Genomic DNA, 24,348 nt, shown 5'->3' on the forward strand with positions numbered 1-24,348 from the left:
CTGCACAAGGCTGGAATGGGCTACAAAACCATTAGCAAGAAGCTGGGAGAGAAGGTGACAACTGTTGGTGCGATTGTTCGAAAATGGAAGGAGCACAAAATGACCATCAATCGACCTCGCTCTGGGGCTCCACGCAAGATCTCACCTCGTGGGGTGTCAATGGTTCTGAGAAAGGTGAAAAAGCATCCTAGAACTACACGGGAGGAGTTAGTGAATGACCTCAAATTAGCAGGGACCACAGTCACCAAGAAAACCATTGGAAACACATTACACCGCAATGGATTAAAATCCTGCAGGGCTCACAAGGTCCCCCTGCTCAAGAAGGCACATGTGCAGGCCCGTCTGAAGTTTGCCAATGAACACCTGAATGATTCTGTGAGTGACTGGGAGAAGGTGCTGTGGTCTGATGAGACCAAAATAGAGCTCTTTGGCATTAACTCAACTCGCTGTGTTTGGAGGAAGAAAAATGCTGCCTATGACCCCCAAAACACACGTCCTCACCGTCAAGCATGGGGGTGGAAACATTTTGCTTTGGGGGTGTTTTTCTGCTAAGGGCACAGGACAACTTAATCGCATTAACGGGAAAATGGACGGAGCCATGTATCGTGAAATCCTGAACGACAACCTCCTTCCCTCTGCCAGGAAACTGAAAATGGGTCGTGGATGGGTGTTCCAGCACGACAATGACCCAAAACATACAGCAAAGGCAACAAAGGAGTGGCTCAAGAAGAAGCACATTAAGGTCATGGAGTGGCCTAGTCAGTCTCCGGACCTTAATCCAATAGAAAACCTATGGAGGGAGCTCAAGCTCAGAGTTGCACAGAGACAGCCTCGAAACATTAGGGATTTAGAGATGATCTGCAAAGAGGAGTGGACCAACATTCCTCCTAAAATGTGTGCAAACTTGGTCATCAATTACAAGAAACGTTTGACCTCTGTGCTTGCAAACAAGGGTTTTTCCACTAAGTATTAAGTCTTTTATTGTTAGAGGGTTCAAAAATTTATTTCACTCAATGAAATGCAAATCAGTTGCTATCTTTTATTTAAGGTTATTTTTTCAATTTTCCTTTTGATGTGCTATCTGCCACTGTTAAAATAAACCTACCATTGAAATGATACTGTTCTGAGACTTTTCATTTCTTTGTCATTGGACAAACTTACAAAATCAGTGAGGGGTCAAATAATCATTTCCTCCACTGTACACACTGTTAGTTGGTACCATCATTTATTTGTCATTTTGACAGGTGAAATCGTTCCGTGGGTATGGACCTTAACCACTTCGCATCCAGACCTTGTTTCCCACTTATTGACCAGAGCAGTTTTGACAGTTTAGCTATGTCCTTATTTAATCAGAAATAATTTTATCCCTACTTACGACCAGTGCAGTTTCCAGGCTAAAATGCACCCAGAGCGAGGGTGTAAAAATTGCGCCCCCCCGCAGCAAGGTATGGGTGCCCGCAGTATAGGTTAGCCAGGTCTAGTTGCACTCAGTATAGATTCCCCCAGAATAGGTCCCCCCAGTATAGGTAGCCAGGCATAGGTGAGCTAGTATAGTTGCCTCCGGTATAGATTAGCCAGGTAGGTGCCTCCAGTATAGGTAGCCAGTATAGTTGCCCCCAGTATAGGTTAGATAGGTAGTAGGTGCCCCCAGTACAGGTTAGCTAGGTGGGTGCCTCTAATATAGGTAGCCAGAATAGTTGCCCCCAGCATAGGTTAGATAGGTAGATGCCCCCAGTATAGGTTAGTTAGGTAGGTGCCTCCAATATAGGTAGCCAGTATAGTTGTTACCTGTATAGGCTAGGTAGGTAGGTGCCCCCAATACAGGTTGGATAAGTTAATGCTCCCACTATAGGTTAGATAGGTAGCTGCCCCCCAGTATAGGTTAGATAGGTAGGTGCCCCCCTGTATAGGTTAGATTAGGTAGCTGCCCCCTCAGTATAGGTTAGATTAGGTAGCTGCCCCCCAGGTTAGATAGGTAGCTGCCCCCCAGTATAGGTTAGATAGGTAGGTGCCCCCCAGGATAGGTTAGATAGGTAGCTGCCCCAATATAGGTTAGGCAGGTGCCCCCCAGTATAGGTTAGATAGGTAGCTGCCCCCCAGTATAGGTTAGATAGGTAGGTTCCCCCCAGTATAGGTTATATAGGTAGGTGCCCCCCAAGATAGGTTAGATAGGTAGCTGCCCCAATATCTCTCCAGACACGCTGATACATGCTGCTTCCTGTTTAGCCGGAAGCAGCGTGTGTGTGTATCAGCGTGTATGGAGAGATGAGACTGGCGGCGAGAGAGCAGCACTTGGAACCAGCGAGGTGAGTAGTTATGCACAGCGCTTCCCTGCTGCATTACTCTGCAGTCCGAGGGGAGATCGCATGGAGGGCGCCCCGGAGAGAGGGAGGGAGAGGTCGGGCTGCCCTCCCCGCGGCTGCGGCTCCCCCCTCCATCATAGCGCCCCCCTCCCAGCAGCGCTCAGTGCGGCGGCACGGGCCGCACGGCCGTAGAAACGGCCCTGCTTACGACACAGAAATGAAATATATATTGTTTTTTTCAAGACAAACTAGGCTTTCATTGTATGGCATTTTTTCCCGCGAACAATTTTGTTTTCTATGAATTTTAATAGGAAAACAAAGAAAAAAATAGAAAAAACATTTCTCAGTTTTACTAATTCCAGTTTAAAAATAAAAAGTGCTACTGTAGATAAAAAACACAAATTTTGTTTGGTTATTCGTACTGTTTATCACAAAACTTAGATTACGTTTCGGTCACAATTTATGGTGAAGATATTTGATTCTGAAATAATGCTACAGAGTGTATTTTTCACTATGAAATGAGAAAATAAAAGTATTTTTAATAGTAAAAATCAATCTCATTAGCTCAGGAAACATATATTCCCATTCACCAGTTAGTGCTGCATCAGATAGTGCCAGAAATGTGCACAGGATCCAGCCCAATCCCGCACAGCACTATATCTACTATCTACTGACCTGTAGATGAATAATGATCCCTCTTCTGGACAACTAACAACTCCTACAGCAAGGTGAAAGTTTTTGGACCATCACATAGTAACAGTGTTCCTACCAGAGTACACAGCGCACTGTTCCACTGGCTGCAAATAACTTTAATAACTTTTAATAATAATACTAAAATAACATTGAACTGCACACAACCTTACTTATCAAAAGTAGAATGTAATGTTAGGGCCAGTGCACACCAAAAACCGCTAGCGTATCCAAAAACGCTCAGCGTTTTTTGAAGTGTTTTTTTCAGAGCAATTCTAGGCATGTGCAGAGCCATTTTCTACACATACCCAGCGATTTTTGGCGCGTTTTGGTATAGCATTTTTTATTTTTTGTTACAGTAGAGCTGTAACTGAATGCTTCTGTAACAAAAACGCTTGGAAAATCGCTGTGATCTAGCGCTTTTCAGAGCGATTTTCCACTTTCCTAAACTTAACATTGAGGCAGAATCACCTCAGAAATCAGCAAATATTCTGCAGGACCCGAGTTTGCGTTTGTGAAAAAACGAATCGCTCTGGTCTGTACCATCCCATTGAAATACATTAGCCAAGCGGTTTTCAAACCGCAAGCGTTTTTAAAAACGCTCAGAACCGCTCTTGGTGTGCACCAGCAGCCCTTTACACACTGCAGGAAAGGTAGGCAGCAGATAGAGGGGGAAATACAATTAGCATAAGGCAGGACACTAGGTGGTGTGTTAAGGTTAGGCACCAGGCAGAAGGGGGGCATGCTAAGCAGCGTTCTCCCCAGAATTTTTTTCCAGCCGGGTGGCATGAAAAAGTAGCCGGGTGGGGGGCGGTGAAAGAATGCAGGGCAACCCTGCTTACAGCATAGGAGGTGGTGAGCTGATGACAGCCGGGTGGCCACCAAAACTAGCCGAGTGGAGCACGCGGCTAAAAGCGCCAGGGAAGAACACTGCTAAGGTCCGTACACACGTGAGATAAAAGTCTGCACACACAAACAACTCAAATGATCTTTCCTGGCAAAAAGAAATGACAAGTAGTTTAGACAATGTTATTTACACGCGCTAATATTCCAAACAATGTAATTTCAAGACTGCGCATGCAAGCGAAAAGTGACATTTCACATGACATGCGCACAGGCTCTTGATTGAATGACTTGTACACACTGTCTGACTGCACAACATCTGCCCATTAGTCGATTGACCAGTTGGATCGAGCAGAATACCCAATATCTTTGCTCGTCATTGTCATTTAGCTACATTTATATGATTGTCATCCAAAACTGTGAAATCTGTCTTTCATGGAATGGCTCAAACAATATTTTCATCTGGCATGGCTAGTAGGCTTTAGGGACTAGGCCAGTGATGTCTAACCATGGCACTCCAGCTGTGGTGGAACTACAAGTCCCATGAGGCATTGCAATACTCTGACAGCTCTAAGCATAACTCAGGGAGGCAGAGGCATGATGGGATTTGTAGTTTTGTCACAGCTGGAGTGCCAAGGTTAGTCATCACTGGACTAGGCAGAGCTAAGCTCATGTACCCAGCAAGGAAGAGATAAAGATTAGTCACCAGAAAGGGTTAAAGGACAATTCTAGTGACAAGAATATGGAGGCTGCCATATTTAATTCCTTTGAGGGCTGGAGCCCACTAGAGCGATTTTTTGAGCATTTAGGGAGCACTTTAAATCGCTAGCGCTTTCCCTAAACGCTCTGCCAATGTAAATAAATGTGACAAATTCCAAAGTAGCGATTGCGATTAGCAAAATCGCAATCGTAGGACATGCAGCATTTTGGGAGCGCTTGCGCTTCAATGTAATGTATTGAAGCACTGGCAAATCACTCATGAATCGCTACACATATCGATTTGCGTACGATTGCAAGCTGTAATAAAATTCTGATACATTGAAAGGACCAATCAGAATTAAAATCGCTAATCGCAAATCGCTACACAATCGCTGGCAAAAAGCTGACACTTTTAAAAATCTCTCCCAAAAGCACCGGAAAACGCTCATTAAATCGCTTACAAAACTCTGAACAACAACGCTAGCGATTGCGATAGTGTTTTGCAAAATTTAGTGGGCTCCAGGCGGCCTCAACAATACCAGTTGCCTGGCAGCCCTGCTGATCTATTTAGCTCTAGTAGTGTCTGAATCACACCAGAAACAAGCATGTAGCTAATCTTGTCAGATCTGACAATAATGTCAGAAACACCTGATCTGCTGCATGCTTGTTCCGGGTCTATGGCTAACAGTATAAAGGTAGCCACACATCTAGCGATTCTGATTCAATCAACAAAGCGATCCAATTTATTGGGGAATCGACTTCTGTATAGTTGATCGAAAGTCGATTGACTAGTGTCCCACACACTACAAGCGATTCCTATGCAATTCACCTTCACTAATCAATCTGACCAATGTTGTGTCTCCAGCCCTGCGTAATATGTTATTATTATTTAGTATTTATATAGCACTGACATCTTCCGCAGCGCTGTACAGAGTACATATAGTCTTGTCATTAACTGTCCCTCGAAGGAGCTCACAATCTAGTCCCTACCATAGTCATATGTCTATGTATGCATCGTGTAGTGTATGTATTGTAGTCTAGGGCCAATTTAGGGGAAGCCAATTAACTTATCTGTATGTTTTTGGTATGTGGGAGGAAACCGGAGTACCCAAAGGAAACCCACGCAGACACAGGGATAACATACAAACTCCTTGCAGATGTTGACCTGGCTGGGATTTGAACCGGGGACCCAGCATTGCAAGGCGAGAGCGCTAACCACTATGCCACCATGCTGCTGATGTTGGTGCTTTCTAAATACAATAAATAAATAAATGCTCTGAATGCAAAAATCGATGGAATGATATGTGTACAGTAGCCGATTCCTGTGCGATTGACCGATATCTTGCATCCTCCTCGCTCATGTAAGCTGCTCAATTCGACATGAAATCAGCCACTTTTCATCAGTTGGAAATTCTGGAACTCTCGATTCCCTCTCGATTCTATAAATGATTGAATGGAATGGTCGATCGTACTGCACGATTGCTAGATGTATGGGCACCTTTAGAAACAGAGAATCAGCAGGACAGCCAGGCAACTGGTTTTGCTTAAAAGAAAATAAATATGGAAGCCTCCATCTATCCCTCTCACTTAAAACTTAAAATACACGAAAACACATAAATAAAAAGTACATTTCTCCCAGAGTAAAATGTGATATAAATTACTTTTCTCCTATGTTGCTGTCACTCATAGTAGAAAAATCTGAAAGAACTGACAGGTTTTGGACTAGCCCATCTCCTCATAGGGTATTCGCAGGGTTTTCTTTATTTTCAAAAGCACTTAGGGAACAGCAGTTGCTCAGTCCAACTGCCAGAATAGTGTGCAAACTTGTGGGGGGGCTGCCTGCATCTTTGCATAGATCCATTTTAGGGAGCGCTTTTGTAAAGAAAAAATACTGAGAATCCTCCATGAACAGATGGACTAGCCAAAAACCTGTCAGCTCTGTAAGATTTCTACTAACTACTGTAAGTGACAGCAATATGGGAGAAAAGTAATTTACAGCTCATTGTACTCAGGAAGAAACATACTTCTTAATTGTATGTGTTCACATGTATTTCAAATTTTAAAATTTTTCATGATAGTGGTCCGTGAATATTAGGCACCAGTTAGGCTGGTTACGCCATACAATTTTCATGTCCGATCAACGGCAAATTTCCTGTTGTTCGATAATCTCTAGCATATCCGATCTGCTTACGTTCGAAAAATTTGGAGATCAGTACTGCACAAAATCGATCCCTTTCTCGATTGGAAGCAGATGGGACACGCCAGAAATTATTGAAAGATGATTTGGCAGGACAATTGCATGGTGTGTACTAGGCACTGGGGATATGGATACATTTAGTCATCAGGAATGTTTAGGGTCAGGTCCGAAAGGCGTTAGGACTAGTAACCAGGTAAAAAAGGAGTTAGGACTAGTAACCAGGTAAGAAAGGGGCTAGGACCAGTAACCAGGTAAGAAAGGGGTTAGGACCAGTAACCAGGTAAGAAAGGGGTTAGGACCAGTAACCAGGTAAGAAAGGGGTTAGGACCAGTAACCAGGTAAGAAAGGGGTTAGGACCAGTAACCAGGTAAGAAAGGGGTTAGGACCAGTAACCAGGTAAGAAAGGGGTTAGGACCAGTAACCAGGTAAGAAAGGGGTTAGGACCAGTAACCAGGTAAGAAAGGGGTTAGGACCAGTAACCAGGTAAGAAAGGGGTTAGGACCAGTAACCAGGTAAGAAAGGGGTTAGGACCAGTAACCAGGTAAGAAAGGGGTTAGGACCAGTAACCAGGTAAGAAAGGGGTTAGGACCAGTAACCAGGTAAGAAAGGGGTTAGGACTAGAAACCAAGTAAGAAAGAAGTTAGGACTAGTAACCAGGTAAGAAAGGAGTTAGGACTAATAACCAGGTAAGAAAGGGGTTAACATTCGTCAGCAGGAAGAGTTAAGATTGAAAGCAAGGCAGGGAAGGGGTAGAAGCCATTAGCACTATTGCAGCCGCTCCAAACGCCACCCCACGAAAATCAAACAAGTTAATCCTATCCTAGGGTTATCCATTCATTATGAACATTAGATTGTAAGCTCCTTGCGGACGGTTCCGCATATTCTCATTGCTCTACAGACGTCTTTGTCAGTCTGAAAACAAGGCAAACAGTCACAACTCTTACCCACAATGCAGCCATTCTGAATTTGCCACTTTTGTGGACAGCGAGGGGAGAGCTGGTGCCAGGCTGGGACTGGGAAAGTGACACTATATACAATACTTTCTCTCTGTGATTTACAAGCAGAGGCATGTCAGGCAGAGCAGCAAACCCACACAGCCTCTCCTGCAAATACCAGCAGCCTCTCCTCCCTTGTATGCAAACACCTGTCTGACAGCAGCAGCAGCTCCCACTCTTCACACTCACTTCCATTGTCTGTAGTTTTTACATTGTAACTTTCTGCCCCCATCCCCTTACCTTGTGTGCCACTTCCTGCAGCTCTGGCCCAGGTGCTGCTAGCAGGGTGGACATGCCCAGGTCTGTCTCCCTAGGGTCAGCCAGGAACTGTCTCTCCCTCAGAGTGTCTCTCTCCTCCTCCTCCTTCATTCCTCCTCCCCCACCTAGCCTGGCATTCACTTGTCTCAGCTCCCCTCCCCTCTGGTCTTAACTCATTCTTTCACTGTCCTCATTTCCATTTTTTGCAGGCTTTCATTGCTGCCCTAACAGCACTTCCTAGCATTTACTGGCCATTTCCTGCAGTGGGGTCTCTCTGCTGCCAACAATAGCTGTGGTGGGGCTGAGGGGGGTCAGGTAACATCCTGCCCTGAGGAGGAAGACCAGTGCATGGCAGCCAGGAGATTGTTGCTGGCTGCTCTACCCTGGGGAACTAAGTTAGCCCTCTGCAAAAATATGTGCTGGGGCAAAAAACAAACTTCTTTTTGAAAAGATGATAACTTTTAATGTCTAACTTAAAGGGAACCTTAAGCAAGGAAAATAATTTAAAATAAACACATGATGTAGCTACAAATGAATATTACATGCTAACCTCATCGTCAGTTACTCTCAGAAGCTCACCATTTTCTTCTTACAGTGATCCCTTCCAGTTCTGACAATATTTTGTCAGAACTGAAATATACCAGTTGCTGTCAGTTATATATCAGCAGCTGTCAGTTACAACTGAATGTGTAAGGTAATGTCCATGTTTCCCTATGGCTCAAGTGGGCGATGTTGTGTGCTGACCAGGAAGCTGTTATGGGGTAATGGCCATTTTTAAAATGGAGGACAGAGAAATCCACTGATCACAGTGGACAAATGGGACGCAGGAGAGGAGAAAGAGATTGAGGAGTAGACTACACAGGATGTAAGTATAACCTGTGTATGGTTATTTTAAATTTTTATTTTAAGTTCAGGTTCTCTTTAAAAAAAAAAACTTTCAGTTTTACCGTATATAATCCAATTTTTACAATAATATATTACACTAGTGACTGTAGCCCGTTTAAAAAACGGACTAGGTCTGTCACTATTCACATCAGCGCGCATGTCCCCGCCGCGCACTCGCCGCCCGCCCCTTTTGGCCCTGTCCTCCCCGAGGTCTGGCTGTGTCTTTGCTTCCCTCCCTGCACATGCGCAGTGCAAAAAAGCATGGGACGCAGGGACACTTGCCTTTTATTAGGTAGGATAGCTTCCAACTGTCCCCTTTTTTGTGGAGAGACAGTCCCTCTTTGAAAACAAATCCCTCTGTCCCTCTTTTATCCCTCTTTCAGGACTGATGTACAGATTTATGTATTCTACTGTCGAAAAATGTTTTAATTGTCTCCAAACTTTATTCCCATTACTGTAAATAGATATATTTTTTAATTTCAAATGTTAATATGAAGACAAACTAGTAATGAAGGACCGATGTGGTTTGAATTCAAAAATTACGTATTTTGCTTAAGATTTTTTTTTTGTGGTATACGCGATTAGGGCTTTTTTTCACCCCTCCGGCGCTCCACTACGCGCTGCGTTTCTGGTAAAAGCGCTTTTCTAAGCGCTTTTCCATAGCGGTTTTGTAATTCCCTCTGTGACGCAAGTCAGGAAGTGAACTCTTTGACCTGGAAAATAAATTCACTATTCTTAAAAATGCGAACGCAATCGATGCGTTAAGCGATTTTGTGAGCGTTTTGCATTTTTCCTATACCTTCCATTACAGCAAAAACGCCCCAAAAATGGTACAGGCACCTCTTTGCCGACTGCAAAGCAGGCGCAACACGCTGATATGAACCTTCTCATAGAGATTCGTTGCACAAACGTTTTATGGGCGATTTTGAAAATTGCCTGCGCTTTTACAAAAGGGCAAAAACGCCCCTAGAGTGAACGAGCCCTGAGTCTGTACCAAGTCATGTAAGTCAATGGGCAACACAAGTGTTCTAACCACTTCAGTACCAGAAGTACCCCTTAAAGGGGAACTGAAGAGAGAGGTATATGGAGGCTGTCATGTTTATTTCCTTTTAGACAATACCAGTTGCCTGGCAGCCCTGCTGATCCTCTGCCTCTAATACTATTAGCCATAGCCCCTGAACAAGCATGCAGCAGATCAGGTGTTTCAGTGGTTCAGACTTATAAGTCTGATCTGACAAGACTAGCTGCATGCTTGTTTCTGGTTTTAATCAGATACTACTGCAGAGAAATAGACCAGCGGGGCTGCCAGGCAACTGGTATTGATTAAAAGGAAATAAACAGGACAGCCTCCATATACCTCTCTCTTCAGTTCCCCTTTAAGGACCAGAGACTTAAGGGGCCTATGTAGTATGGGGGGGGGGCATAACTGGTTATATTTGTTGGCGATGGTGCAGCACGCATACGTGAATACGTCGGGGAAACCTTGGAAACTCAGCGACTTACTTCCTGTCCAGCAGGCAGTATGTCATTGGGGTCGAGGGGTGGCGAAAAGTGTGCGGAGGGCGGCAGCGCTATGCATATGACCATAATGGCGCCCTCTGCTGCAGGGTTATATAAAAATTTTTGCAGTGTGATGCAATGGGGCGGAGCATCACACGGCAACGCATTGGCCAGGCGTAAAACCAGCCTAAAGGGATCTTATCATCAAACTCCCCCATCATACTGCTCCTGATCAAACTCATTTCCTACATCGAGCTAATCTGCTCGATAGATGGGGCTCGACATGTCAGCATATGTAGCTGTTTATTAATAACTCTGAAGGAGAATGAATCCTTAATGTAGTGAAGACTCAGCTCGAGATACTTCATCCTGGACTAGAGGCCAGTAAGAAATTGGACAGCTATAAAGCCAATTAGACACTGGCCAACCACTTCTACATCTGGCCAATCAATTTAAATCTCTACCCCCTTAAAAACAACTGCGTGAGGGAGCATGGCATACTGTAACTCCACTCAAATTACATTTGAACTTTTGAAACGGATACATAAGGAAAAGATAATATCTTTAAATGTTTATGAACCAGCAAATATTTAAACCGTGGAACAAAGTCCGCAATACTAAAGATTGTGTTTCTACTCCAGAGGAACTTACTTTCTTGGGCACCTAAGCAACCTGCAGCAGCGAAGACCAAACCAACGCAAAAAAGAAGGACCTCTGAGATTCACCAAGACACTAACGAAAACTGCTTCTAGTTAGGTGTAGGCTAGTGTAGACTGTGGGCTCCCTCGGTGTCTGTCTGGTCCCGGCCGTTCTCCTGCTGGCAGCCCCGGTAGTTGGGGACTATTCTGCATGCGCAGCCAGGCAGTAGTCCCTGGCGGGCTCAGTCTGGGACTTTACCTGGGCTTACTGCGAGAGAACGGACTGGAAGCCCTAACTAAGGGAAACCTGGACGGAAAGCCTAGGTAAGTATAAAAAAAACTTGCGCTGTCTTTAACACAGGTTCTCTTTAAATAAGACCAGAGACACTATATAATATACAATTTAAATGTTAAAGTAGGAGAAAGCCAATCAATACCCCTCCCACCTTCCCCCAATAGATAGAGAAATGAATAGCAGATACAGAACTGCAATTGAACCAAGTCCTCCCTTGTAGAATGGAAAATGGAATTAGATGGACTAACGTAAAATGCTACAAGTCTTTTCAAAACAAGCTAAATAAACTCCTCACTAGGAAACTCAAACAAAGGGAAAACACCTAAAGGAGAAGTTACCTCTGACCCAGCTAGAATCTACAGTATATCATCAGGGAGTACTACTTAAATGATATAGAAATCTCCAACAAGAATTTAGAAAAAGCTACCATTGAATTCCTTGAAAGTATAAATCTCACTAAGATCAACTCCCTAAAATAAAACACGTTAAATGAACTATCTCTGACGGTGAGATTCTGAAAACTATTACAAATGTTGATGATGACGAGCAGACTCCTGGCCAGGTGGCCATTTGATGAAATACAGAACTTTTGGAACTCAAGTAACTGGTAAACCCAAATCTAACACAGGCGTACGTTAAAAAAGGGCGCCGGGAAAAAAGGGCGCACAGTTTTAAACGCTAAGCATGAATAACGTTTCAAAAAAAATTGTGCTATATTTCGTTTAAAAATAATGTTTTATAAAGTTATAAATCATTAAATAATGTGTATAAAATCGGCAATTGTAAAAACGTTAATCTTCCGTTTAAAAAGTGAAACGTATAACGTTTAAAAAAAAAATTACTAAGTAACCCTCCCTGTACCTACCCCTAACCCCTAGACCCCCCTGTTGGTGCCTAATCCTAAGACCCCCCCTGTTGGTGCCTAAACCTAAGACCCCCCTGTTGGTGCCTAAACCTAAGACCCCCCTGGTGGTGCCTAAACCTAAGACCCCCCTGGTGGTGCCTAAACCTAAGACCCTCCTGGTGGTGCCTAAACCTAAGACCCCCTGTGATAAGCATTAATAACGTTTTAAAGAATATTGTGCGGTTTTTCGTTTAAAAATAATGTTTGAAAAATAAATATTTTACAAGTTTTCGTTTAAAAATAATGTTTTAAAAAATATTGTACTGTTTTTCGTTTAAAAATAATGTGTAAAAAATTATAAATCATTAAATAATGTGTAATCATGAGAAGCAGTTATAAAACATTAAAAGTCTCCGGGCGCCGCTTTTAAAACGTTATTTTTCTCTGGCGCCCTTTTTTCCTGTTGGGCGCCCATTAAACGATATTTATAATGGGAGTGAATGGCGGCGCCCTTTTTGTCCACCTGCCTCATGTGCCCAAATTTCCTGCTTCCCTAACACAGACCCAATTAACCCCTAAAACTTCAGATCAATATGTTCAATAAAGAGGCACTGTAGTGACATATAGCAGAATGCAGTAAATTAATCAGGATATCCACTTTTACAGTAATTTGCCTGGTTTCAGCATCCGAAGCACTTCCTATATTTATATATTGCTGTTACTCCACCCTCCCAGTGATGCTGTTACGGAACAAACAGGTATTGTATGGAAAGACCACAGTTTGCAGAACACTAACACAGAAACAGGAATTGAAGTGTGCAGGGTACACGGAATCAGGTAATCAGAGGTGTCCAGACACTCAGACCTATGATGAAAGAAGTTCTGGCAATTGATTGGAGGAAGAGGCAGTCTTATATAGTCCATGTAACAGGAAGCAGCCGGTGATAAGTGATCAGAGTTCCATTACAGGCCTCTGCAGGCCAGACAAAGAACTGCAAGTCCTTGTATGCAATGACAAGCCACCTGCTGGTGGATAGCGGAAGTCCAAGGCAGTCCAACTCAATCCCACCACCAGCAGACAGGAGACAACATAACATGATTCATAACATATGCTTAGCTTAGGCTGTTTAGATATGTGGAATTCTCTCAAACAGGTGTAAATAATAACTGGTGTAGCTAATCACTTTCTCCACTGCACACCAAGGTAACTGCTTTTCACCTATGTCAATAGTAATCATTTTGATTGGTTCAGCATAGAGCTAATAAAACAGTTCTTTAGTGCTTGGTAGTGCAACTGAAAGGAAACAATCGACTACAGGTGGCAAGGCACTGTCAGAAGTTCTTAGAAATAAAGTTGAGGACAGGTATATGTTGGAAGATGCAAATGAACACAAACAAACAAAAAAAACCTCAAAGGCTTTACCGATCCCTAGGAGCGCAGAAAAATCTATAATGAAGAAACAGAAAGTCTTAGGTACTACCAAGAACCTTCCTGGGCCAAACCATCCTTCCAAACTGGAAAGAAAACGGGGGAAGACTGGCCAGAAAGTCTACCAAGAGTCCCGTGGCAACTAATGGCACAAAGTAGTCACTGTGTACATGTGGCGACAATTTCACAAGTGCTGCACAGATCTGGATTGTATGGGAAGATTGCGATAAAAAAGTGACTCCTCAAGAACGGTCTCATTAAGTCCTGATTGTTCTGTTCATAAATGTTTAAAACTTCAGGAATATTTGTTCTGTAACACTTAAATTCACTGCTCATGTTACATGTTCAAGACTAAAAGGGTCAGTCCACCCTGAAACTGATATTTCAGGTTTTTCTAGGGCACGGAGAGTCAAACTGCCAGATCAGCATTTTTTACATCCCCTGGGGACTCCGGAGGCGATGTCTTTGCACTCCTGTTCTCAATTTGACACAGAGTACATTGGTCATTTCCAGCGGTGCCACACTACCTGCTAATAACTATAATTTATGGTTATAGTTCAAGCTCCAGGCAAGGCTTTTTCTTGGATGTGTTGGATACATTAGGGAAGCATTTGAGTCTTTGTCATTTTAATTATAGGTATTTTTTTTTAGCTGTATACCTTAACCCTAACCTACAAAGCTCTCCACAATCTCTCTCCCCTGTACATCTCCTCACTAGTTTCCAGATACCAACCCAACCAAAATCTCAGATCTGCACATGACTTTCTTTTGTCTTCCTATAGAATCACCTCCTCACATTCACATAAACAAGATTTCACACGTGCTTCACCCCTTCTCTGGAATGCCCTTCCACAGCACACCCCTCACTCTACAACCTTTAAAGCTCCCTCAAACTCACTTTTTTCCGACAATCAGCTTTACCTTAGGCCATTCCCTCTTTGACCTCTGGCCAAGTTGTACTCCTTGCTAGATAACTTAAAAACGCACTTCATCTAGGTATGCATATTGTATAGTACCCTACCTCTTGTTTCCTCCCTATTCCTTTAGATTGTAAGCTCACAAGGACAGGGCTCTCTCAACTTGTTGTGTCTTGGAATGTGGTATACATTTTAGTCATCATGTTACTGTTGTCACTGTAATAACCAATTCTGTATTTTGTATATTGGTGTGCACCATGGTCTGTATTACTATGTAACCCATGTTTGTTTCTTACTTTGTACAGTGCCACGGAATATGTTGATGATTTATAACTCAATAATAATAACATTCCTGAATTGTTTATGTGTGGAAACCCCAGCTACTGCAAAAAAAAGTAGCTGAATGTCATACTCGGGGGCCGATTCTAGACTTTGCCAGGGGCAAACTTGTGAGGATGCGCCCTCCACCCGATTTGGAATGATCGCACAGCACCTGACGGTTTACTCTGCTTCATTTAATGTTCTCACATGAGGTGCTGCAGCTCAACACAATAACACACCGGCTGGGCTGTGAGTCTGTGACAAACACACTGCTCACCCTCAGCCACTCCATTTCTCCTCAGTCAGCTACACACAGTACAAAAATGCTGCCCCTGAAATCTCTGCACCTCATGCAAATGTTTCACCTTGCTTCATGAGAGACCCGGCCCTGGTCATACTCACCATCCTCCTAGTTGGCAACCTGCAAGTGCGCAAGGCAGATTGCCACTCTGTGTGTTTGATGAAGCGCGCAATACCTTGCATATTGTTTGTGCATGCATGCTGCACGGAATTCTCACCAGAACGTCCTATCTCTTACCATAAAAGCCTCCTTCTGTCTGTACTCAGTGCTGATTTCTGAGTTCTTTCAGCTTTGGTTAGCCTATTAGTATCTCCACTTGGCTTGCCTGATCCAGTAATTTTTCCTGGTAGCAATATTGGCTTTTTACTGAATCTATGATTGCTCTCTGCCAGCTTTGACCCTTGGCTTGTTACCCATTTACACAACACTTCGCCTGCCCTTGACATTTGGCTTGTGACCCAGTTTCGACCTTGGCCTAATATCTGAACGAGGAATTCCACAACGCAGTGCCAACTGTTGTCTGTGGTCACCAGTGGGGCAATCCCAGGGGTTGTGACCTGGTGGCTGCCAGGCAAGAAAGAACTCCATTGCTCACTAGGGGTGTCAGCCCATCTTCACTTACGGTTAGCTCTCGACTTGTAGCCACTTACGGTTAGCTCTCGACATCTGCCACTAGTGGTAGAGTCAACAAAACCTTCTAGCCATAACATGGACGTAAAATGCCTAATTGGAATGTCTAATATCTTACTTTGATTAAACCCAGTACTAGCTGGTGGTGCGCGCTACACTGCGCGGGGCAGGAGTGTGCGCCATCTCTCTGGATGACGCATGTGCCCTCTTGCCATCCCGCTGTGCACACACTCCATCCAATCAGTAACACAGTCAATCAGAGTGGGGTGGGGCAAGAAGGGGCGTGTGCAGGTTGGTAGGACATGCACACATACAGTGGGCGGCTTGGAAATGATAATTATAGATATACAGCAGTGGGGATCGCCTGATGCCGGGTACATGTGCTGGACGGTTGCTTGAACAACCGGCCTAAAAAGCACAAACCTACCCCCGGAAATACTTACTGAGCCTTCAGCGACAACTAGCAGCTTTCCTGCAGCACCTAGCAGGCTCCTAATGGCTTTCCCTGTGCATTGAAGCCGGTGTGCCACCTGACCCACATCACGGTAAATATTTTAACCATTTCACCACTGAGGGGGTTTTCCCCTTGTGGTCTAGACCAATTTTTTATCTTTCAGCGCTACTTCCTTTCATTCACCAATAACATTATCACTGCTAATCACAACAAAATTATCTATATCTCTTTTTTCACCACTAATTAGGCTTTCTTTGGATGGAATGTTTTGTTAAAATTATTTTATGCTAAATGCATTTTTAATGGGAATAATCAGAAAAAAAAAATGAAAAAAAATTCATTATTTCAGCCTTTATAGTTTTAAAATAAAACATGCTACAGTAATTAAAACCCACATATTATATTTGCCCATTTGTCCCAGTTATTACAACTGTAAAATATTTCCCTAGTACAATGTATGGTGCCAATATTTTATTTGGAAATAAAGGTGCATTTTTTTCAGTTTTGCATCTGTCACTAATTATAAGCCCACATTTTCAAAATTAAGAGTAAAATAAACTCTTGACATACATATTAAAAAAAAGTTCAGTCCCTAAGGTACTATTTACATATTGTATGTATCTTTTGTAGTTGTCCTTTTTTTTTTTATTAATCAAAAGTTTTATTTGGGTAACTATGGAAGAGTGTGGGAGGTAAGGGGTTAATTCTAATGGTATGTGTAGGTCTTTTTACTAAACTAAATGCATGTAGGTGTAATTTTACTATTTGGCCCGGAGATGTCCTCATTCATTATTCCCTTTCTCTATTAGCGTACTACAAGTACGCGAACAGGAAGTAATGCGTGGACGTGTTACTTATGTTATTACAATGACTACAGGCATCAAATTGATGCTGGCGATCACTGATACTGGAACTTTGATCGTTGAATGGAACTGTGTTCCCATTCACTGAGCGGTGTACAAGTACACCGCCATGGAGGTGGGGTCGCAGGCGCCACCCGCTGAAACACGGAGATGAATATCTACGCCCCTGGAGCAGTAAGAGACCAACCATGAGGCGTAGATATACTGCAGCTGACGTGGCTACTGGTTAAAAGCTGCAAAACCCGCAGAAAACAAAGCCCCCATTATCCTTCAGGCATGCCGGTTAGTTGAGACTTCTGGTTGTCTGAGTTCCGCATAACGGGGTCTTTGCTGTTTATATATATATATATACATATATATATACACACACTTGCAGGAATATATTCCCTCTTGACTCTCTGTAAAGCATATTCTGAAAAGTAAAACCTCATGTACAGATGCACAGCTAATACATATCGTATGCCAAAGGCAAACCACTTAAAGCTGAACTAAGTTATGAAATAAAAGGAAAATCACGCTAGAAGTTATTTATGGAGGGCAGCGGCATTGCATGTCTTTCCACAATCAGCTGTTCCGTTTACATATATTAATTCCTAATGGGCTGAAGTATAAAAGGATCAGCTAATACATTGGAACCACCTGCCCACGGTATATGCTATATGGTCCTCCTTATGGTCCCAAAACAGCTCTGGCCCAGCAAAGCATGGACTCCGCAACAGGGCAGTTTCTGGACATTTCACTGCCCCATTAGGGCACCTTTCCACACGGGAGGCTGACAGTGGTGAATTCAGCACCTCACAGCCAGAGGCGGAGCTAGGGGTTTTCAGCATCCGGGGACAAAGTCCGTTTTTGCGCCCCCTCGTGACCAGATGTGAACCATAACATCCCAGAGATGTTTGAGTTTTAGAATCATTCCCTGCATGTCTGATCTGCACCTGATTAAGAACAGGATCGATTTATAGATCAGCACCGCACAAAATCCATCCTGTTCTCCAGATTGGACATGCCGGAAATGATCAATTTGACCCATCCTCCTGGCAGGAAATTGCATTGTGTGTACCGGGCATTAGAAAGGTGGGAGATACGAGGAAATACACATGATCTACTTTGCTGATGCAAACATGGCAAGCACTGATTACAGCAGGGAGATAACATAAAGCAAAACTCCGGGGCAGAGAGCAGGAGGGAGCGGGGAGAAGATTGGATGCTTCCACCGTCTTTCATAGACTCTTCAATGGTGACGCATCCGGGAAAGTAAAACCTGCTGTTCCCCCTCCCCCCCAGATGCTGCGCCCGGGGACAGATGTACCCCTTGCCCCCCCAAAGCTCCTTCTCTGCTCACAGCTACTCCTGTGCTACTCCTGTGCTAGCGCTTAGCATGAGGAGTGGAGATGCAGCCACCGCAGGGGTGTAAATACAAATCATGGGGCCCCCAGCAAAACTTTTAATGGGGCCCCCATTGTTTACACCCTTTCCCTGCCTCCTCTTGATGACCCTCCCAGCCTGGAGCCCCATCTTACAAGGCTCATAAAACATCATGATCTTCACACCCATAACAAGTGTAGCCACAAAAACACATGTTTGGGAGGATGGACCCCTTTACTGGAGGAAGGGAATGTTTGTAGTGGGGGGCCTCCTCACAGCTCTGAGATACGCTGCAGTTACGCTGCTAGCCACCGTACAATCACTGGGTAACCATGCTGTGTGTCAAACATTGGCACACGTGGGGTTGCTCGGTGGCCAGCAGGTGGGAGGCTGGACCGCTCGACAAGCAAGCTGTTCACCTTCCCATGTGAAAGAGGCTTTGAAGGGATCCTCTTTCCTGCAGTTTGTCCTGGTTTCTAATAGCTGCAGGAGCTGCCAACCCCCCCCCCCCCCCTTCCCTCTGCCCTTATTTATCCAGGGGAAGGTGTGAAGGTAATCAAGTGTGACTGACTAAACAGTTTGAAGCACAGTGTACTACTTCTTTGCCCTTCCCCGCTGATGAAAGCTTTTGTTTTCTCATTGCTACTGCTAATTACAGCAATCCTTATCTGGCTGCTCTTTCTGGGGAAGGGAGGCCACGGAAGTAGGGTAATAAAAGTCTCTAGCAAACATTTAAATCTAAAAAGAGGTTGAATAGTTTTTTTTAGTAATGAGCTGCATTGTTAGCATGCATTTTTAATGTGCTGTTGAGATACCCTGGGGGCTAAAAATGCTACTTGGTTCACTTTAATTCGTTTTGCAGGGGCCAATTACAAATTGATAGGTTATATGCAGAAATTATGTTATTTCTCAAAAAAATGCTATAAAGGATACATAAATTACAACTAAGCTAGATACACCTCATTAGCTCAAACTCCCTGAACTCAAATAACAAACTCTTTGTGTATTTTAGATTCACTTGTCACTTAACTGTCCAACAGAGGGGCACGGTTTTGGCGCAGGACATTAGAGTGAGAAGTATTGTGACAACAGAGGGGCTCACAATCTAATCCCTACCATAGTCCTATGTATGTATATTGTAGTGTATCTATCATAGTCTAGTGACAATTTAGGGGGAAGCCAATTAACCTATCTATATGTTTTTGGGATATGGGAGGAAACCAGAGTGCACAGAGAAAACCCACATAGACAAAGGAAGGGCATACACACTCCATGCAGATAGTGCCCTGGATGGGACCCAGTGCTGCTAACCACTATGCCACTGTGTTTAAAGTGGATCTGAGATGAAAAACTAACTATAACAAGTAACTTGTCTATATATCTAATCTAAAGTTTAGATAGTTTACACAGCATATCTAGCTGCAAACAGCTTCAACTGTTAATGATGCTGTATTCCTGTGATACAATGAGGGCAGCCATGTTCTGTTTGTCATCATTTCACAGGTAATCTGCAACTGCATCTTCACCCCTCAGCCTGTGAAAAATTCACTCCCCCCTCCCCCTCTGAAATCTCTGGCTAGTAACACCACCTCCTCCTCCTCCCCAGACTGAGCTCCCACAAGCCCTTGCTACATAGGTCCGAGTGCCTTGGCGTTTTGGAGAAGCTGTGGGCGAGGCTTGTTTAGTTTATAGGGAATTAGAGTATTCAAACAAAAACAAAAAAGTATTTGGCTTGAGGAATGCCCTATAAACTATATGTAAGGAACACAATTATGTAATGAGTAAAAGTTCATCTCGGATCCACTTTAAAGTAAGGGTCTATGGCTCAAAGTATTAGAGGCAGAGGATCAGCAGGACTGCCAGGCAACTGGTATTGTTTAAAATTAAATAGCCTCCATATACCTCTCACCTCAGGTTCCCTTAAAAGCACAGCACTGCAAAAAAAAAAGGTCTCATACCACAAGTAAAAAAATAGACTTGTATTTCCCCTTTGAATGGATGGGGTGTATATTTGCAGGTCTGATTTATTGGTAAATTTAAGAAGTGTTATAAGTTCATTTTATCTTTTCTGCAATAGTGGGATTAACACCTGGCGCTCCATGGGTTGATATGCGCTACGGGTGGCATTTTAGCTTCAGTTTGGCACTTCCAGTGTGGGTACCAAGCCTAACTGGCATCAGTGCTGTTGTAACTGGTCTAGCAGAGGCTGTTAGCAAATTCCTCTGTGCAAAGCATGAGAACACTACTTATGCAAAAATGTGCCCTATGTTAATCAATGTGCACGGATGTTACTTGTGAATGGCTGAGGGTGGCAGTGCCAGCTGCTGCCCGAGTGCCCTGGTGAACCTCATCCTGTCCTCAGAAAACGGTGTTACCAGCAGCCAAACTTATTGTTCATGTCATGTAAAAATCAATAATATATGCAAATTACAAACCTTTTTTTAGACATGATTAGGGGAGAAGCCTGCAGCCTGGTGAATATCCAGGTGATTGCTTTGACAGTTGCCTTCACCAAAGGCTTGACCAAGGGGATTATTCCACTATACTGACATGGGAAAGGAATGGATCTGTCCAATTGTGAGTATAGGTGCTCGTCTATGGAGGTATGATCCTGCGCCAGAGTGCGCTGACAGGGTCACATGCATAGCACTGCGTCCCCCCAGCCCCACCAGCGTGACATCCCCGTGGGTCTGTGCATGCATAACGCCATGCACCATGCTCCATCCTTTACACTACGTGTGTAGTCCATAGACCTTCATTACCCTACGCTCTGTGGTGCTTGTGGTAATGTGCTGCTGCTCTTGCATCGAATCGGATACTTCTGGGGCACCGCAACAGATCGAAATAAGTTTGAAAGTCTCCATAGAATTTCATTGCTTTTGCGGCCTCTTGTGGTAAAATAGAGTAACGCAATACAGGAGTTGACATATGACTATGGTAGTAGGCATTAGACTGTGCGCTCCTCTGAGGGACAGTTAAAGAGAAACCGTAACCAAGAATTGAACGTCATCCCAATCTGTAGCTGATACCCCCTTTCCCATGAGAAATCTATTCCTTTTCTCAAACAGATCACCAGGAGGGGGGGGGGGGGGCTGGGGGGGGGGGTCTTTATGGCTGATATTGTGGTGAAACCCCTCCCACAGTGTGATGTCATGACCATGGTCCTGACAGTTTCCTGTCTGTGAACCTCATTGCATTGTGTGAACCTCATTGCATTGTGTTTATAGCTGTTTCCAACTGCCAATAAAGCAAGCAGCATCTCCTTCCACCGACATCACCTGCCAGCAGTAAAAATTGCACCATGTGATAAATGTCAGAATGTAAATCAGGGAGAGGAAAGATTTTACAATGAGAAAACACTGACTAAATCATTTATACATAATTATTTTAAAAATGAAGCACTTTTTATTACATTAATTCATACCCCCCAACTTTTTGAGATGAGGAAGAGGGACACTTAAGCCACACCCCTGCCACACCCCTGCTCACGCCCCCATCACACCCCTAGTCACGCATACCATAAAGATTTCATAAGAAAAATGTGTTTTAGAATTCAAACCACACTGGCCCTTTCTATCCTGGTTCATTTTCCTTCATATTAACATTTTAAAATTAGTAATAGAGATCAATTTAAAGGATCGGAATAAAGTTTTCGAGTCAATCAAACACATTTTTAGTAGAGAAATATATATAATTCCATAGAAAGAGGGACAAAGTCCTGAAAGAGGGACAAATAAGGAGGAAAGAGGGACAGTTGGGAGCTATGCATTATTTTCACTGGAGTATAAGTGATGTGAAAATATACTCTGTACAGCGCTGTGGAAGATGTCAGTACTATATAAATACTAATACTTTATAAACATGACTTATGCAGCCCTAATAAACACAGTATATTTACAGCAAAGTCCCTTTTACCATTTTCATGCGTTCCTTATACTATTATTTAGTGTTTATATAGCGCCGACATCTTCCCCAGCGCTGTACAGAGTATATTGTCTTGTCACTTAACTGTCCCTCAGAGGGGTTCACAATCGAATCCCTACCATAGTCCTATGTCTATATTTTGCAGTATATGTATCATAGTCTAGGGCAGTGATGGTTAATCTTGGCACTCCAGCTGTGGTGGAACTACAAGTCCCATGAGGCATTGCAATGCTCTGACAGCTCTAAGCATAACTCGGGGAGGCAGAGGCATGATGGGATTTGTAGTTTTGTCACAGCTGGAGTGCCAAGGTTAGCCATCACTGGTCTAGGGCCAATTTAGGGGGAAGCCAATAACTTATCTGTATGTTTTTGGGATGCTGGAGAAAACCAGAGTGCCCGGAGGAAACCCACGCAGACACGTGGAGAACATACAAACTGTGTTTACATACACTATGTACACAGTGATAAAGAGAGGCCTATGTACTGAGAACTGTGCACTGACATGATGCTAGTCTGGATAAGGCTTCATACGCACATTTTGATTTACCAGTTGTGTCACTTCCATGTAGTGTTCAGCAGTGATGCATTGTGGGGCACCTCATATACTCACTACAACCTGAATGATTACAAATACCTTTTGTTTTGAGACGGCAAATTTCTGTTTTGCATTTCACGTAGTATAAGAGCTTACCTACACAATCTGCTGTAGACATAGTTCACTGCCGGCTCCCACCTTACTGACTTTTTATCTTCCTTTTATTTTTTAGGCTTCACTTTGTGCCATGTATGGGACTGCACATTTATTTGCTGTACATGTAGCTTCCACTAGGTGACACTGCTGAGTAGGCCATAACTTGCCTTGGTTCAATGCAATGGAAAGGTTATCTCCTCTCTAGTCAAAGGTTGGTCCAGCAGCCTCGATGGAGTGGTGGCAGAAGGTTTGTTATTTAACAGGCTGGAGGTTGGGAAAAGAGGCAGTCCTGCTGTCCGAGTTTGTCTCTAGGAACGGCATCCGTGGACGCCAACGACCGCTTGGAGCCCCCCGCTGGAACCCGGGACAGGTGAGCGTGACACACCTATTAGCAATAAGGCCTTCTGGTACAAAGCATTTCTACCTCAGCCATTCTGGCTGCTGTCACAAACAGGATTATGATGAGCCGGGACAAATTCTACTACCTAAACAATCTTTATCTCCCTCCCTCATCCCATGTGACCACTGCTTGTCTTCTGTACAGGTACAGGAGCCAGGGAATGCTGCTAGCAGGCCAGAGAATGGTCAAAGGATGCCGAGAGGAAGGCAGTGCGGGCGTAAGAGGGGTGGCTGAAGGCATAGCAGGGGGAATGGTTGTGGCTGAACCTCCAAACCAGAAACTTCAGCCAAACAACAGTACACCTTGATGCTCAGCATGGCCCTATTAGGGAGGTCAGCCGAAGCTTCTAAGCTGTAAGGCTGTACATTGCTGGAAAAAGAGTCAGTGGCCCACTACAGGGTCTCCTTACAAAGATCGATCATGTTATCTAGGTTTTACATACGCTGTCCCCTTTATACATTTATTCCTTACTCTCCCGATACCATCCTTCCCGGAACCTTCATTCTTCCCATGAGACCCTCTTGTCCTTCCTCTTGGTCACCTCCTCACACTCTCGCATCCAGGACTTCTCAGGAGTGTCACATCTCCTTTGGAACTCTTTTCCACGGCCTGCTTTGGAACTCTCTCCCTCAGCCTGTCCATCCTGCTATGAGGCTGGAAATTTTCAAAGATACCCTTAAAACACACTTTTTCAAACAAGCTTATAACAGTTTAATCTAATCAAGAACAACTTTTTTTATTGATTTTGTTTGCTTGGAACCTGCTGATAATGAATGTATAAATAGTGTGAAAAATAAGTAAGGAGAGATAAATCATGGGATAAGTTTTGTGAATCAACCTCATTGGGCCCTTATTCAACTCACTTTTTCTCCTCTGTTTTCTCCTAGGTGATATTTGAACACCTAA

General features: G+C 43.7%; 1 protein-coding gene across 5 annotated transcripts in view; it reads right to left on the bottom strand.

The window, feature by feature from the left end:
* Nucleotides 1–24,348, bottom strand: part of DDR1 (discoidin domain receptor tyrosine kinase 1) — a 237,753-nt gene that overhangs the window by 74,317 nt on the left and 139,088 nt on the right. The window contains exon 1 of one of the 5 annotated variants that reach the window (XM_068250426.1): nt 7,968–8,082. The exons of 3 other annotated variants lie outside the window; for them this stretch is intronic. The gene's annotated coding sequence lies outside the window, so the exon portion shown is untranslated. Of the gene's footprint in view, nt 1–7,676; nt 7,735–7,967; nt 8,083–24,348 lie in introns of those variants that run through there. One more of the 5 variants, XM_068250427.1, reaches the window with a different exon arrangement.

This window comes from Hyperolius riggenbachi, chromosome 8 (genome assembly GCF_040937935.1).
Source record: "Hyperolius riggenbachi isolate aHypRig1 chromosome 8, aHypRig1.pri, whole genome shotgun sequence".
In the NCBI taxonomy this organism is placed as follows: domain Eukaryota; kingdom Metazoa; phylum Chordata; class Amphibia; order Anura; family Hyperoliidae; genus Hyperolius; species Hyperolius riggenbachi.